Source organism: Mauremys mutica, chromosome 1 (genome assembly GCF_020497125.1).
Source record: "Mauremys mutica isolate MM-2020 ecotype Southern chromosome 1, ASM2049712v1, whole genome shotgun sequence".
NCBI lineage: Eukaryota > Metazoa > Chordata > Testudines > Geoemydidae > Mauremys > Mauremys mutica.
Genome location: NC_059072.1, coordinates 58458671 through 58473513, shown reverse-complemented (window position 1 = coordinate 58473513; position 14843 = coordinate 58458671). Strand labels below are relative to the sequence as shown.

The 14843-nt window shown below is 40.5% G+C and overlaps 1 long non-coding RNA gene across 2 annotated transcripts in view; it reads right to left on the bottom strand.

Annotated features, from left to right (window-relative positions):
- The window catches only part of LOC123378596, an 81580-nt gene that overhangs the window by 38581 nt on the left and 28156 nt on the right, over positions 1-14843 (bottom strand). Inside the window, exons 3-4 of one of the 2 annotated variants that reach the window (XR_006582664.1) lie at positions 14050-14114; positions 10516-10563 (exon numbers count right to left, since the gene is read on the bottom strand). This is a non-coding gene — a long non-coding RNA (uncharacterized LOC123378596). The remainder of the gene's footprint in view (positions 1-10515; positions 10564-14049; positions 14115-14843) is intronic. The other variant, XR_006582666.1, reaches the window with a different exon arrangement.

Genomic DNA, 14843 nt, shown 5'->3' with positions numbered 1-14843 from the left:
TAATCGGGTTTCTAAGGATAGAGGCAACTGAGAACATTCTTTATTATGGTGACTGTTATTTTACTTCCCTCAGCACTGACAAAGGCAGAGTTCCTAAGCAGTAATTTATTTTGACTGAGTCTGTTTCAACCAAGTCTACCTATCAAACCTAATGAGGAAGATCCTGTTTCATCTAAGTATATTCACAGCCTTTGAGGAATACTAGAAATTGCAGGTTAATAGGGATCAGTTTGTTAATTATTATGATTATTATTATTACACAGTTCTCTGAACACTTGTTTTACCTGCAAGTATACGGTTTGTCATATTTATTTATTTGTATGCAGTTTTATGGTGTTTCTAGGCATTTCTCTAGGTTTGATGCAAAGCTGCCTGATTTTTATGTTTCTTCTCAGGAGAGAACAGAAATATGCCCATAGTTTTAAATTTATATTTTTGCTTATGTGACTGTTTTTGTAATATATCACAGGATTTTTCTCTATTCACGCCTGAGAAAGATATTTATTTCATGTAGTAATTATAGCACATAATTTGGAATATTAAAATTAAGTGGGTCAACCTGAAACACTTCAGCGATGTAAATCTGTTGGATATTTGCTAGAAATGAACATTTAAGAGAAATTTCAAATATTGAAGATGCCTGAATATTTTTTACCAGGTGAAACTTTTTGTTTCTGTACTTGTTGTACTGAAGAACATGTCATTAGTTCACTCTATTATGTATCTATTTTTAACTTTATTTTGTTTCTAAATTTTAGGGGTTTACATTCTTCATGTAACATATTCTATCCTGTTTGGGGAGTTTGGGGATAGGTTTAAGATGAGAATACTTATAGTGTAAACTCTGCCTCATCAGAGTTCCCATCCACCTATGACACTGGGGTTGCCCATGCTTATTGTTCTAGATTACTTTAACATTTTTGTGTACAACAGCTCTTCTGGGCTTGCTCAAGATTTAATGGGTACCATCTCACACCACTGACTTATTACAGGGAATGTGTCACTCTAGTTATATAAGTGGATCTCGTTATTGGTCTGCTATTGGTAACTGAATAGGCAGAGGTACGACCTTTGTTGTAGTTATCACATCTCCTCCTTAAATTAGATGTCAGGGTTTATTTTGAGGGTAGAGGATCTATTTAATTGGTCTCCATCATTGTCTCTGTCTTTGACAATGGCCAGTTCACCTAACTCCTCAGTGTCCTTGAGGAGCATTTAGTGTACCCATCTGTAAAATAATATATAAAACTACCAGCTTCACATGGTAGGTATATTGAGCGGCTTAATTAATTCATGTCTGTAAAAGCATTGTAAGAGTCTTGCATGAAAGACCCTACTGAAGTGCAAAACTATTACCAAGTAATATCGCTGATGTTCCATGTGGGCCACTGAACTTACTGCTGGAGCTTAACTAATAATTAATAGTGATGATTGTGCTAGATGATATTTTAGAGCTCTAGCAGGGATGTGATTCTGTGGCTGACACATAATGGGGATACTAAGATTCAGTTGGTTTGTGGTAATTCTGCAAAGGATATTTGTTCATATTTAGAAAACACAGAATATTAGGGTTGGAAGAGACCTCAGGAGGTCATCTAGTCCAACCTCCTGCTCAAAGCAGGACCAACCCCAGCTAAATCATCCCAGCCAGGACTATGTCAAGACGGGCCATAAAAACCTCTAAGTATGAAGATTCCACCACCTCCCTAGGTAACCCATTCCATTGCTTCACCACCTTTCTAGTGAAATAGTTTTTCCTAATATCCAACCTAGACCTCCCCCACTGCAACGTCAGACCATTGCTCCTTGTTTTGTCATCTGCCACCACTAAGAACAGCCTAGCTCCATCCTCTTTGAAACCCACCTTCAGGTAGTTGAAGGTTGCTATCAAATCCCACCTCACTCTTCTCTTCAGCAGACTAAATAAGCCCAGTTCTCTCAGCCTCTCTTCAGAAGTCATGTGCCCCAGCCCCCTAATAATTTTCATTGCCCTTTGCTGGACTCTCTCCAATTTGTCCACATCCTTTCTGTAGTGGGGGCCCAAAACTGGACGCAATATTCCATATGTGGCCTCCAGTGCCGAATAGAAGGGAATAATCACTTGTTCTGATGGCAATGCTCCTACTAATGCAGCCCAATATGCCGTTAGCCTTCTTGGCAACAAGGGCACACTGTTAACTCAATTCCAGTTTCTCATCCACTGTAATCCCCAGGTCCTTTTCTGCAGAACTGCCCCTTAGCCAGTTGGTCCCCAACCTGTAGCAGTGCATGGGATTCTTCTGTCCTAAGTGCAGAATTCTGCACTTGTCCTTGTTGAACCTCATCAGATTTCTTTTGGCCCAATCCTCCAATTGGTCTAGGTCACTCTGGACCCTATCTCTACCCTCCAGCATATCTACCTTTCCCCCATCTTAGTGTCATCTGTAAACTTGCAGAGTGTGCAATCCAGCCCATCATCCAGATCATTAATGAAGATGTTGAACAAAACCGGCCCCAGGACCGATCCTTGGGGCACTCTGATTGATCCCGGCTGCCAGCTAGACATCAAGCCATTGATCACTACCCATTGAGTCTGACAATCTAGCCAGCTTTCTATCCACCTTATAGTCTATTCATCCAATCCAGTTAATCCAATACTTTTTTAATTTGCTGGCAAGAATACGGTGGAAGACCATATCAAAAGCTTTACTAAAGTCAAGATTTATCACATCCACCGCTTTCCCCATATCCACAGAGCCAGATATCTCATCATAGAAGGCAATCAGGTTGGTCACGCATGACTTGCTCTTGGTGCTTCAAAATTGATTCCTTTTGAGGACCTGCTCCATGATTTTTCCAAGGACTGAGGTGAGGCTGACCGGTCAGTAGTTTCCCGGATTCTCGTTCTTCCCTTTTTTAAAGATGGGCACTATATTTGCCTTTTTCCAATCGTCTGGGACCTCCCCTAATCGCCATGAGTTTTCAGAGATAAGGCCAATGGCTCTCCAGTCACATCAGCCAACTCCCTCAGCACCCTTGGATGTATTAGATCCAGACCCATGGACTTGTGCTCGTCCAGCTTTTCTAAATAGTCCCGAACTACTTCTTTCTCCACAGAGAGCTGGTCACCTCCTCCCCATACCGTGCTGCAGAGTGCAGCAGTCTGGGAGCTGACCTTGTCTGTGAAGACTGAGGCAAAAAAAGCATTGAGTACTTCAGCTTTTTCCACATCATCTGTCACTAGGTTGCCTCCCCCATTCAGTAAGGGTCCCAGATTTTCCCTGACCTTCTTGTTGCTAACATACCTGTAGAAGCCCTTGTCACCTTTCACATCCCTTGCTAGCTGTAACTCCAATTGTGCTTTGGCCTTCCTGATTACATCTCTGCATGCTCGAGCAATATTTTTATACTCTTCCCTTGTCATCTGTCCAAGTTTCTACTTCTTGTAAGCTTCCTTTAGTGTTTAAGCTCACTGAAGATTTCTCTGTTGAGCCAAGCTGGTCGCCTGCCATATTTGCTATTCTTTCTACACATTGGGATGGTTTGTTCCTGCCCCCTCAATAAGGCTTCTTTAAAATACAGCCAGCTCTTCTGGACTCCTTTCCCCCTCATACTAGCCTCCCACGGGATCCTGCCCATCAGTTTCCTGAGGGAGTCAAAGTCTGCTTTTCTGAAGTCCAGGGTCCGTGTTCTGCTGCTCTGCTTTCTTCATTTTGTCAGGATCCCAAATTCGACCATCTCATGGTCTCTGCTGCCCAGGTTGCCACCCACTTCTACTTCCCTGCCAATTCTTTCCTGTTTGTGAGCAGCAGGTCAAGAGGAGCACGGCCCCTAGTTGGTTCCTTCAGCACTTGCACCAGGAAGTTGTCCCCAGCACTCTCCAAAAACTTCATGGATTGTCTGTACACCTCTGTATTGCTCTCCCAGCAGATGTCAGAGTGATTGAAGTCCCCCAGGAGAACCGGGGCCTGTGATCTGGAAACTTCTGTTAGTTGTCCAAATAAAGCCTCTTCTACCTCATCATCCTGGTCTGGTGGTCTATATCAAATGCCCACCATGATATCACCCGTATTGCTCTATATTTCTATCGAAAGTAAACTGGCAGGCCTACTCCAGTGAACCCCAGTGAGTAGCATATCCTTTACACAGCTAAATGTAGAACTGGTATTTTCAAGAAGACTGACCAGTATAATCTTTCACCCTTCTTTAAATACAGCAGAGATTAAAAAAAATGCAGTTGCCAATAGCAATTCAAATAATTGCTCAGGTAATCAGTGCAAGAAGGTTCAAAGTGGAAGGTATGTACCAATATTCATTGTCAGCATTTCCTTTGGCAGCCTTATTTAGCAAAATGGGAGCATGTAGGGCTACCCAGTTACCAAGAAAGATCAGACTATGATTGGACTGTCATATTTGGACCCCACTGCCATGGTTGGACCAAAACAAACAGGGCTTACTTCTCAATCCTATAGAAAATTCCTCCATGGAGTTATTTGGGCTGAAGATATGTTGATGGCTTGGCAGCAAGGATGTAGTTTGGTTGGATGAGGCTTGGGTACCAGTTTTGCCAAACCAGGAATATGATCAAGAATAATTATTAGGCATAACTGGAAAGCAGCAGCATGAATGACTTCATGTCTGTGCCAAGGATTTGGGATTTTTTGAGATACAAGATTGTGCCTATGGTACGATAAGGTTTGGACCTCATAGATGAAAGTGAGGAAATTAGATTCACCTGGGAAGCTACTTAAGCCTAGCAGATTGAGATAAAGTATGCATACTTCTAAACAAAAAGGAAGAAAACAACTGCCTGATTAAAGGGCAAGGTACAAGAGATTTTTCATTTATGCAAAAATGGAAAGCCAGCCTAATCAAGACAATTAAAAGGAGCATACAGTATTGCAGGTAAAATGCATGATGAAAATTAGTAGCAGTAAGAGGGAAAATGAACAGCAAGTAGTCAAAGGCTTTGTCTACACTAGCACTTTTGTTGGCAAAACTTTTGTTGGTCAGGGGTATGAAAAAACACAACCGTGACTGACATAAATTTCACCGACAAAAGTGCTGGTGTGGACAGTACTATGTCGGCAGGAGAGCCTCTCTCCCACCAGCAAAGAGCGACTACACGGGAGACCTTACAGTGGCACAGCTGAAGCAATACAGCTATGCTGCTCTAAGGTCTGTAGTATAGACATAGTCAAAGACTTAAAGTAAACCATACATTCTGATAGCACCAGTTCTGGAAAAACATAACATGTGCTTAACTTTACTCCTAAGAGTAGTTCCACTGAGGTCATTTTCCCTCATGGAAGTCAATGGGACTTCTCACAGATGTAAGTCTTTGCAGAATCTCAGGATATTGAGAAGGCAGAAGATTGCAAGAGAAATAGTGGGTCTTCTGGACTGTCAGGGAGCAAAGGGAGCCATTAAGGATATGACATTTCTAAGATGCTAAATAATTTATTTGCAGAAGTTTTTACCTCAGAGGATATTGGGTAGTTTACTTTTTTCCTGACAATAAAAATGAAGCACCGTCAATCAAAGGTAAAGGCGCAAGAACAAACAGATAAATTAAATAGCAACAAGTTGTGTTGTGTTGTACTGTTAACAATATATTTTAAAAACACAATTTGAACTTGATAGATGTTTGTCTGAATGTATTTCTTCAGAAAGGTTCCACTGTATCTTAGAAGCAGCATATCTGCTATGTGATGCAGGGGTTGCTATGGTAAGTTCACATATCTTATTTAATACTGTACCAGAGTAAATAGACATTGTAACAATCTCTGTTAGTGCTGCTAGTAGTAAGGCAATGTCAGCATTTTTCTCATAAATACTTGTTTTCATGATGAAACTTGGCCTAAAAGGTCTAAACTAATGGAGAAAAAAGAAGGCTTTTCAAAACCAAACCAACAGCTTTCTTACTTTTTTTGAATGCATGTGTTTTATATGTATAATATGGATGTATGTGTACACATAAAGTGAAGAAATATTAGTGAGAGATATTTTGTTTGTTAAAAAAGATTAGAAGTTTATTGTGTCAATCCTACTTTTTAAATCCTCTCACTCCAAAATGGCTTTTTTTGTTGTTGTTTTTTTTTGTTTACTTTATTGAAATGTGTAGGCTATTAACACAAGATGTTGATTATAATGTTTTGTATTTAGGAAAACGTTTATTATTTGAGGCTCAGTTTTCATTTACACAAAGGACCCTTTACACAGCATAAGAAGCCCCTCAAATGGGTGTAAATTACATTATACTCCATTTACGGCCAGAAAAGCTAAAGGGACATTTGTGTAAATGAGAATCAGGCCTTTAACTACATAATTACTCCGTTAACTAAATGGCATCAGAATTTAACTTACAGACATGACAGTCCATTGTTTTAGAACAATTATTTGATCTGTATTCCAGGATAACATATAATACAGCAGGGCATTGATAAGAGTAAATCTTTTATAAATCTATTTATTTTTCTAATCTTTAGCTCTGGAAAAAGGTAAATAACTCTGAGAGGACCTACCCTTTGCACTTGGTGAGATCTCACATTGTGTTTAGTGTGTCTCTATCAGTGTTCACACATTAGTTTGTAAGTAGAGCTGATTGAAATTTTTCCATCTACCTTTTTTATTATTATTATTATTATTATTATTATTGACAAAATCAGGTTTTCAACTAACTGAAAATTATTGTGGGAAATGTCTTTTCCTCAAAAAAAATTCCCCATTGGACAATCAGAAATTTTGAGCCAGAAACTGCAACAACAACGACAACAACAAAAACCCACTGAAAAGCCCTAACAATTGATTTTCAACTTAAAATCTTCATCTTTCAAGTTTGGGGTTTGTTTGTTTTTTAATTAAAAATCAACATTTTACATGGAAAACCTCTCACCTGCTATTTCCCACCAGCTCTTTTTGTAAGACCTAATTACACCTTATTCTTGTATGTGTAATACTGGGACTTGCATATAAGCTAACATGTGGCACTTGTGGAGTCCATAAGTTAGGAGCAGGAATAGTTCCAATCAATCAGGTAGAGTGAATGGAGTTCTCAGGACCAGAGTTTTTCTCCTGCCTGAACATGTGAGTTTGAGCAAACACATCCTTCCCAGCAGCCAGGAGAAAAGGGGAGGGAGATATAAATAAAAACCTCCAACCTGTCTGCACATCATCAACTGGCAAAGAAGGGGTAAAAGCTATTTTTCTGGCTATTCAGTGCCACAGCCAGAAGGAGAGAGGAAATAAGGCATCAGATTCGTCCCTGTCTTATGCCATATGCCACATATAGAAGTTAGGTTTGCTTAAGGTATAAATCAAGGCCCATTGTGAAAAATAGAATTGTTGGGAGCCTCCAGAAAAATTATTGTGATGTCCTGGCATTGCAATGTTTGTTTTGAGCTGTTATAATATCAGGACATCACTCCTCCATTATTTGATCAGTTTCTGGAATGCCATTTGATGTAATGGATGTCCCATGCTACAAGGTTAAATATTATTGGGCTGCAGAAAGATGACAGAGAGAATGATGACACTGTATTAAATAAAATATTACTCCTAGGGGAATTGTGCGCCACCGTGCGTGCACAGAATTCGTGTTCCGCTGCATATTTTTTTGCTTCCCTGCAGAAAAATGACCTTTTGACAGAGAAGCAAAGGGAAGCTGCAAGAGCTGTCACACACCACTCCCTAGCTGCACAGGTACATTGTTTCAGGCACCCGGAGCAGCCAACGGAGAGGTAAATCAATGCAGGGCTGGAGACACTCCAGCCAGTGGCTCCTACCCTGAGCCAGGATCAGCTGCTAGTCCCGGCTAGGCTGAATGCAAAAGAGGACAGGACTTGTCTGGGGCTGTGTCAGACCGAAACCTCTCCCAGTTGCAGGAAGCTCAGCATCCTCCCCTGCTTCCTGCCCCCATTTCTCCTCAGCTGCAGAGGGAAGGGTCACTGTACAGGGAGCTGCTCCCCCAACTGCCCAACCCCCATGCATTTGGACCTCCTATACCCAAACACCCCCGCCAAACCTCACCCCATACACCCAGAACCCTCCTAGCCCTCCGTACCCAAACCCCACCCCATCGAACCTCAACCTGTGCATTTGGAGCCCCGTGCACTCAGGCCTCCGGACCCCCACCCCTGCACCCAGAGAACCCCGCACTGAGCTCCTTGCATTCAAACCCCCACTCTGCTGAGACCCACCCGCTGCACCATGCTAAGCCCCCACATCCAAACTCCCATGCCACTGACCCCAGTTAGCTGCACCCAGACCCCCACCCCACCAAGCCCCACTCCTCAACACCCAGACCCCTTCACTGACCCCCCCAACCACTTTCACCTGCGACTCTGTGCATTCACATCCCCTTACACCTAGATCCCCCACTGAGCTGCCTGCTCCCAGATTGTCCCACACAGAATCCTCTCACCCCACATCTGGATCCCCCCATCCTGTGCCCCTCCACACTTGGATCCTGCCTAGTTGAACCTGCCTGCCCCAGTCCTGGTGCACCTGGCACAGAGGGGCAGGGCCCCAGAGTGTTTCTGGGGCAGGCCCAGGCCTTGTGCTGTGTCTGGGTCAGATGAAGCCTCACCACTGAGTCCATGTTGTGGGGGTGGGGGTGGGGAGACTGCAGGATGATCTCCCATCTCCATGCAGTCAGTAGCCTGTGCTCCCCACTGCCATGCTGAAGCCTCTATATTTATTTATTGACAAAACGTGCAGAATTTTAAAATATTGTGCACACAATTTTTTGGCAAAGAATGCCCTCAGGAGTAGAATATGCACTGCAGCTCCATGCTTTATGGTCATTGGGGTTCTTTCATACTGTTTTCAAATGCAGTGCAGTTTCTGAGAATTCAGCATTCAGGGACCAAGAACTGCAGCCATATAGAAATAATAGAATATACTTCCTAAATCAATAAATAGGTATAAAATATAGAAAAGAATGGATTCTATGTTTTGTTGTGCCACTGATCCATCAACAAAGAATGATTTTTACCTAGCAGACAGTACACTCTTCAAAAATGACATCACAGTGAAGGTATAGGTAATTAGCCTTTTTTTCCCCTAACAGTCTCTATATTTATATTTTCATCAGGAGTCAATTTTAGGGTTATTTGTATAGTCAGTAACATTCAACAATGTCATTCTAAAACAACAGGACAATATGTCTCTCTCTTTCTCTCACACATATATAATAATTATGCAGCTCTGTGGCCTCCATTTAAGTCTCCATTCAAGAAAACTGGTCTAAATTAATAGCATGAAATCCTGGAATTGAAATCAATTGGAGTTTTGCAATTTACTTCAGTCGACTTTAGTCAGACCAGGATTTTGCCCATAACCTTCAGACATTCCGGAATGGTAAATCAAAGATGTGTGTAAATAAACATGCTATGCACTCTGCTCTAAAGGTTGCCATATGAGGGGATGGGGTCTGACCAACTGTCAGACAGACTTGATTTCCATTACGCAAGGGTCTTCAACTGACTATTTTGGCAGTTCTAGAGAGGGAAATCCCAAGTAGCATCAGCAAGGGCAACCCAGCAAGTCTTGCTCGCTGTGACAGGGCATAGATAATCCCTCAGATAAGAACATTGAAGTCTTTAAAGGTAATAAGTACTCAGAAACAGGCAGACAAAAGCGCAGAGCATGAAACATCAGGGCAGTGTACTCACAGCAAGCCCATCACCTCTGCTTTCGGAGGCAAGGGGTTGCGTATTGCAACAGCTGAAGCCTCACTGTTTTCCTTAAGGGCAGCCCCAACTAGAGTGCATTCCCTTTGAAGTGACAAAGGCATGGATCTCTCTGGCAGGCCTACAGAACATATAAAAACAAGTCACGGCCTCTGTCAGGGAGTCTGGCTGTATGAACAACTGCGTATGACTCATTGGCTGCAGACCACATTGCCAAAGAGTGGACACACACCTCAAACAGGTGCAGCCTTCACCCTCTTTGTTTAATGCTCTTCCCGCCAACAAACATTGTTTTCATATTATCTAGCTGTAGTTTTAGCTACTTTACATTGATACATTTCTCTACTTTGTTAGGCACAAGACAGCAGGCATACCACTGAATTGGTACAAGTACATTCAACAGGGGTTTAGCAAGAATGCAACCTTGTGAGACTGCACATGTGAGAACCTGCAGGAAGGAAGAACAATCATTCAGCACAATTATCTAGGTTCTCTCATTCCTGTGTGCTGAATTTTTACAGCAAAGGTCAGAGGGACATTCATTTAATAGACAAACAAAACTTACCCAGTCTGTTGGGGTTTGTATGTGTTTTAACATTCCCAGAGTTATAGCTTTAAATGCGATTTTTCGCAGCATGCACTATTCTACAATACAACAATTTATGCCCCTACCGGATCAAAGAGCTCACCTATACATGGGCAGAGGAGGGAAGTGAAGTAAGCAATGTTCTTTTTAGCTGATGGGGTGATTTTGCCATTTTAAAGAATATATGTTTCTATGCAGCAATTAAAATAATCAAACTTTGCAAAGTGGTGTTGTATACTGGGAAAAGTAACCATTTACCTGATCCTCTCTAGGCTAGTTCCATGTGTCAGCCAAACTTCATGGCACCTAAAACAAAAAATTGTCATTTTAAAATAACTTATCTGCTGAAGGCCTCACCTACCTTTGCTATTTGGAGCGTTCAGCACATATATCTTTACAGTTAACTACTTTTTTAAAATATGCATTACAGGTCATCTTTATAGCTGAAAGTCAACCCATAATTTGCCTAGCAGTACCTGTGTTTTGCAATGTCTGATGTCATGGGCATATATTACATTTTTGAGGAACAATGGACTGAGTTTAAGACTGTGTCTTAACTACAAATTTACTTGCTCTTCATTTTGTGAAAGGCTTGGCATTTCATAAATATAGTTGTTACTTTGGAAGAGTTGTCGGTTTTTTTTCTATTTTTTATAGATACTTTATAAATTGGTTCTAGAAATACCTGCTCCTCTGTTACATCAACAGAGCTGTAGAATGTAGATCTTGAAAGCTATTCCACAGCCACTCCTGCTAGCTTCCATTAGCTGGAAGAAGAAGATTCTCTTTCAATCTTGCTGGGCCACAGTGATTTGCTGACTGGTTTGTGTTTCACGTGCAGATGTTCAAGACATGAGGCTATTGTGTGTAGCATTTACTCAATTTTTCTGGTTACACAAGCAACTTCCATGCCTTATGGAACTATGCCTTTCTCTGTGGAATCAAATATTTTTCTTTCTGATCTGTGCTCCAATTCTTGGGAAAATTTATCATTCTTAGGAGCATTTGTTTATGGAAGTGTTTTTACTCTGACAAGTTGTGAGATATCAAACATTAAAAATTATCAAAGAATCCTGTGGCACCTTATAGACTAACAGACGTTCTGCAGCATGAGCTTTCATGGGTGAATACCCACTTCTTCGGATGCTTGCATCCGAAGAAGTGGGTATTCACCCATGAAAGCTCATGCTGCAAAACGTCTGTTAGTCTATAAGGTGCCACAGGATTCTTTGCTGCTTCTACAGAACCAGACTAACACGGCTACCCCTCTGATATTAAAAATTATGTCATTCTGTTTATTATTTTGGATTTTTTCCACCTCAGTTTTGACATGATTTTAGTTGCTATTGAGAACAATTATATCCAGAAACCAATGATTTATTCTTTTAGGACCAACTTATAATAACCCTACTCATATTGAAACCAATGGAATCACTTGGAGTAAATTTGCTATTGAATGGATAACCCCTTGAGTAAGTTACTGTTCAGTGTGGAAGGGGCATCATTTGATCCTTAATGTCTGGAAGGCCAGCTTTCAAGTAGAGTAAAACATTAGACTCTAACTTTAGCTGCTTATGAGGTATCAGATGCTAAAATCACATCAGAGAGAAAGGGGGTGAAGTTTGGAAAGCAAGAGAGTAATCGGCATGGATATTTTAAAGTAAGTTGTCTAATGATAACGAAAGCTCTTATATAGCACTTTTCATGATCAAAATCCTTTACAGGCATTAGCTAATACTCACAACACCCCTGTAAAGCAGGAAGTAAGTATCGTTATACATATTTTATATATAAGGATTGGAAAGGTATAGTTCATATTCCACTGAAAAGCTTTGCAATCAGTAGTGTCCAAAATTTGCTTTTAGTCTTGATGGTTCCTAGGATGATGCTCTTTCTTAAAACTATCACTAATAGTCTTGTTTCTCGTTACTCTCTTAACAAAGAGTAGAGATGATCCAAGGTTTTCAAAATATTGATGGGGAAAAAAGGAAAGAGATTTTTTTCTACCAGCGGTAATAAATAGCAAGTCCTGAACCTTGAACTGGTGCTAAGTTACAGAACACTTTCAGTCTTACCATACTTCATGCTTTCTGCTCTTTCTTTTTCTTCTTATAATTTTTTAAAGGGCAAAATAAAAGTTGCATATTTCAGAAATGAATGTAAAGTGAATTGCAGAGAAGGAGAGGAGTCATGTGATAAGCTAACAAGAGATAGAAAATTCCACTGAAAGTAAGGGTATATCTCTACAGGGATAAAAGACCCTCAACACAGCCAGGACTGGCCCAGGTCAGGTGACTCTAGATCATGGGACTAAAAGTTGCTGCATAGACATTTAGGCTCTAGCTCAAGCTCTGGGACCTCCACCCTTGCAGGGTCCCAGAGCTCAGGCTCCAGTCCAACCCTGAATGTCTACATTGTGATTTTTCACAGTCAGGAAATGAATCTTTATTTCACAAGCCCACTATATAGCTTCCCTGGTCTAAAATAATATTTCATACCACTTTTAAAACAAATTCATGTGTGATATCTGACTAATGTAACAATAGCAAGGAGCAAAACTGCTACCCACTACAGGACCATACATTTCTTGTGATTTAAGAGTGAAAGAGTAAATATTAGGGCCCAATCATGTGATCTTCAGGCAAAATAGCAGTGTAGCCTGAATAAGAAATTCAAGATTGGCTCATGGTTTTACTATGCAGTTTACTACCTAAGTACATTGATGCAGGCACCGAGATACAAAGCAAAGGAGATAATGATTTTCAGTAGAGTGACACAGAAATGCCTTTTCTCTGTAGTGCTGGATCATCTTCTGTTTTTAGTTTATATTTGAAAACACCATTTCAGGTGTGCAGAGTGGTTTTTTGTTGATGCATTTAGTTGCACTGAACTAGGGCCTCACCCTCTTTCCATATGCAGCCTCCCTGAAGTCAGTGGAGCTACTTATATGCATAAATGACTAAGGGCTTGTAGGATCTGGATATTAGCTTGTAGTTAGGTCTTTATCTAGCAAACAAAGAGAGTTAAGAAAAGGAAGACTAATGCTACAGCTCCTGTGAAAGGACATCATAGGTGCTATGTTCTATTAGTATTAACATTGACTTTCATTGTTTCCAGCTTTCAGAGCTGGAATTGCTGCAGAAGGCGTGAATTTAACCTAAAGAGATGAGGAGTGCTTTGGGTTGTTTAGGATTAACTTCTCCAGCTAAATGGCAGATTGAAAGGTGTCCCATCCTGACAGTGGCTGGAGAATGGCTAAAACAGAGCTCAGAAGGGACATGTAAAGTGTGACTGGTTCAGGAGACAGAAACTTTCACCTCTAGGTCACTTTATTGAACCTAGCCCAGAACAGTAATGACTGAAGTCACTATTACCACCTGGTGGCTGTTGAGTAGCTTATGTGAAATGATTTGATGGCTAGTCCAAGTGCCTACATCATAAAATTCCATGTCATTGTAGACACCTGTTTGCAGTCTCACCTAAACCCAAGCCACAGGGGATCAGACACAAGAACTACATCCTGGGTTCTGGGCATGGGTTGGATTGAGGGGACCACAAAATTTGCCTTACACACCAATTTCTCCTTCCCTCCTAACACATCAGTGAATTTACAGTAACAAACTCATTGCCATTAAACCAAAGACTGACAACTAGAGTCCAAATACATTAATACAATTGAAAATAGAAATCTGACTGAGCAATACAACCATACCATGCACCTCCACAAGAGCTTACACGCCTGCCATGTTTTATTTAAATGGGGACATATTATGTAAAAGGTAGTTCACTTACCTTGTAGTGCTTCTTGATATAAAAAACAGATTTATCTTCTGAGTCTTCTTGTTTTGTCAAGCCTGCTGGAATGGGTACAAAAAAAATCTCAATGCAGTGCATCAACATGTTTAAATAGTGCCTTTCAGAAAGGATTCTGGAGCAAATATGTACAGTTGCACTGGGCAACTGCACTTGCAGAGTTCAAGTTAAACAAATATCTCTTGCAAGGTATATCTCGTAATGAGGTTGTTCTCTCACATTTTTTCAAGGGTCATGGTCATAACCTGAGAATTGTGTTTTTCAGATTTGCGAAATTGCTAATCAACATTTTTACAAAATTACACAATATTATAATGAAAACCTAACGTAAAAGCATGTGGTGCAAAAAAGTGAGAGTTCATTTCCTGCTGAAATTGTTGAATTCCTATTTTATATTTAAATTGTATTTTAATACAGTCAAATTGAAGAAGTAACAACATTTTTATTATATTGAATAAATTATAGCTGGCGGTAAGAAAATAGGCATTTTAAATTAATGAGGACATTTTGCACAGTCAGATGAAATGACAGTTATTAAACAAAAATACTGAGGTATATTCAGTTAAACACTCACTAGAACTACTACTCACCTATGTGAAGTCACTCAGATGCAAGAGTGTTTGCAGGATTGAGGCCCTAATGTTTGGTGTGATATACTTGCTGTGTTCTCTAGAATGTCGACACAGCCAGTTGACTCAGGAACTATGATTACTAATGGGATTTGATAAAAATATACACTAACTGCATATTAAAAGTCATGAACTTGTATTTTA